The following is a 2,500-nucleotide window of genomic DNA, read 5'->3' as shown; positions in this document are numbered from 1 at the left end:
TCTCTTCTTCTCTTCTCTTCTCTTCTCTTCTCTTCTCTTCTCTTCTCTTCTCTTCTTCTTTTCTTCTTCTCTTCTCTTCTCTTCTCTTCTCTTCTTTTCTCTTCTCTCCTCTTCTCTTCTCTTCTCTTCTCTTCTCTCCTCTTCTCTTCTTTCTCTTCTCTTCGCTTCTTCTCTTCTTCTCTTCTCTTCTCTTCTTTTCTTCCTTCTCTCTTCTCTTTCTCCTTCTCTTCTCTCTCTTCTTCTCTTCTCTTCTCTTCTCTTCCCTTCTTCTCTTCTCTCTTATCTTCTTTTCTTCTCTTCTTCCTTCTCTTTTCTTTCTCTCTTCTCTTCTTCTCTTCCTTCTCTTCTCTCTCTTCTCTTCTCTTCTCCTCACATCTCTCCCCTCTTCTCTTCTCTTCTCTTCTCTTCTCTTCTCTCTTCTCTTCTCTTCTCTTCTCTTCTCTTCTCTTCCTCTTCTCTTCTCTTCTCTTCTCTTCTCTTCCTCTCTCTTTTCTTCTCCTCTTCTCTCTCTTTCCTTCTCTTCCTCTCTCTTTTTTTCTTCTCTTCTTTTCTTCTTCTCTTCTCTCTCTCCTCTTCTCTCCTCTTCCTTTCTTCTCTTCTCTTCTCTTCTCCTCTTCTCTTCTCTTCTCTTCTCTCTCTTCTCTTCTTTCTCTTCTCTTCTCTTTCTTCTCTTCTCTTCTCTTCTCTTCTCTCTCTTCTCTTCTCTTCTCTCTCTTCTCTTCTTTTCCTCTTCTCTCTCTCTCCTCTTCTTCTCTTCTTTCTTCTTTTTCTCTTCTCTCTCTTCTCTTCCTTCTCTTCTCTTCTCTCCTCTTCTCTTCTCTTTTTTTCTTCTCTTTCTCTCTTCTCTTCTCTTCTCTTCTCTTCTCTTCCCTTGTGGTTGCGGTTGAGTGAGTTGGTGGGAGTTATTAGTCGGGGTTCAAGCTATTTCTGTCCCTGTTTTTCGGTTTGACTGTGTTCTTCAATCTATCTTTTTGGTGCTGATCAGGTGAATATCTTAGACTTTTGTGGGTGTCTGCTGAAGGGTCGGGGTTTGAGGTGCGAGTGTCTTTTTTGGGAGATGGCTCCTTTGGGACCCACCTCCGGGAGTCTCGGCAGGCGTGAGGGATAGCCCCCGGAGGTAATGTTACTGTGGAGGGAGGTGCTGTTGGCGGTTGGTGAACAGGTGGGCTATACATTTGTCTTTTGCATCCAGAATGAACAAAGCAGTGGTGTTGGTGTTTCTGGAAGGATGAGACAGCTGGATGCATCCAGCTGATTGAGGCCGTGTGTTTGTCAGGGACAGCTTTGTGCAGGTTTCTCCTTTACTCCGGTTCCCTCCGCATCACCTATCTGAAAGTGTTCCTCAGTTCTAATCCGAGAGTTGTTGGGAATGAACTTCAGGGTTTGGAAGTTTGCAAGTGGATTTAAAACAGTAGCTTTAGGATGTAAGATCCCAAGCTGCCCTGTGTGCAGTCTCTGAGTGACAGAGTGTTTCATGTTCTCAGGACTGCTTCACACAGATGCTGAGGTGTCCTTGAGGTGAAGCATGGTCCGCTCTTTTATGGTGTATGCAAGCTCTGGACGGTTGAAATGTTTGAGTGCTTGGAGAGGTGGGACACAAGCGCTGCATGTCCACACGCACGGCAGAGCCGACTGATGTGAGCGAGGCCCATTGGCTAAAACCCCACCCGGATAAAGCCGGAGGGGCCTGAGACGGGTAGGATGATGTTGCAGGGGAGGATCCGATGTAGCTGAACAGCTGATGCTAGGGAGGCGTGGCGCGATCAGGTTGCAGATGCAGCCGAGCGATGCTGTTGTTAGGAAGGTGATGAAGGTGATGTGGAGAAGCAGAGCCAATCTGAGCAGCAGCAGGTTCGCCAGTAGAGAGTAATTCTGAGTGTGTAGGTGTAAGCCGGTCAAGTCAGGGGATTGCTGAGAGTAGCTTCCACAAGTATTACCAGAATCCCATTGGGATCACCTCTGCTGGACAGGGGTGGAGGCCTGTTCACCAGTCAGGCATCATGTGCTAGTGAGGGTATGGAGTATGATTCAGAGTCTGATACTGTGTCTATTGGAGAAATTAATCTCAGGCACAGATTTGTATTCATTAGAAATAGATCGTTTTACTGACCATGGAAACTTTTTAAAAGATCTGTGAAAGTGACTGATTATTTCAAAGACACGAAGAAGTTTATCAGGTCTGTTGCTGTGCTGAAAAGACTGGTTGGTTTGACCTGTTGGATAAAAGAAACGCTATGCGCCTCAAAAGCACATTATGACTTTAAGAAGGGAAAAGGGCCATTAGAACCTCAAAAGAATAAGAACTTCCAATGATCATGACACTTAAACTTTATTTCTTTTTATATTGTTCTCTGCTTGTCTCAACTTGTCTGTTTTTTTTTTCTGGCTTTTCTATGAGGACCTAGAAATAGGATCTCTTAGCAATATCAATGGTGGGAGAGGCCGGGCGGAAGAGGAGCTTTTAAGTCTGGGGTTTCTAGTCAGAGCAATGCGTGGCACC

Source organism: Perca fluviatilis, chromosome 8 (genome assembly GCF_010015445.1).
Source record: "Perca fluviatilis chromosome 8, GENO_Pfluv_1.0, whole genome shotgun sequence".
NCBI lineage: Eukaryota > Metazoa > Chordata > Actinopteri > Perciformes > Percidae > Perca > Perca fluviatilis.
The sequence above is the reverse complement of the archived record's forward strand: the minus strand, read 5'-3'. Positions refer to the sequence as shown.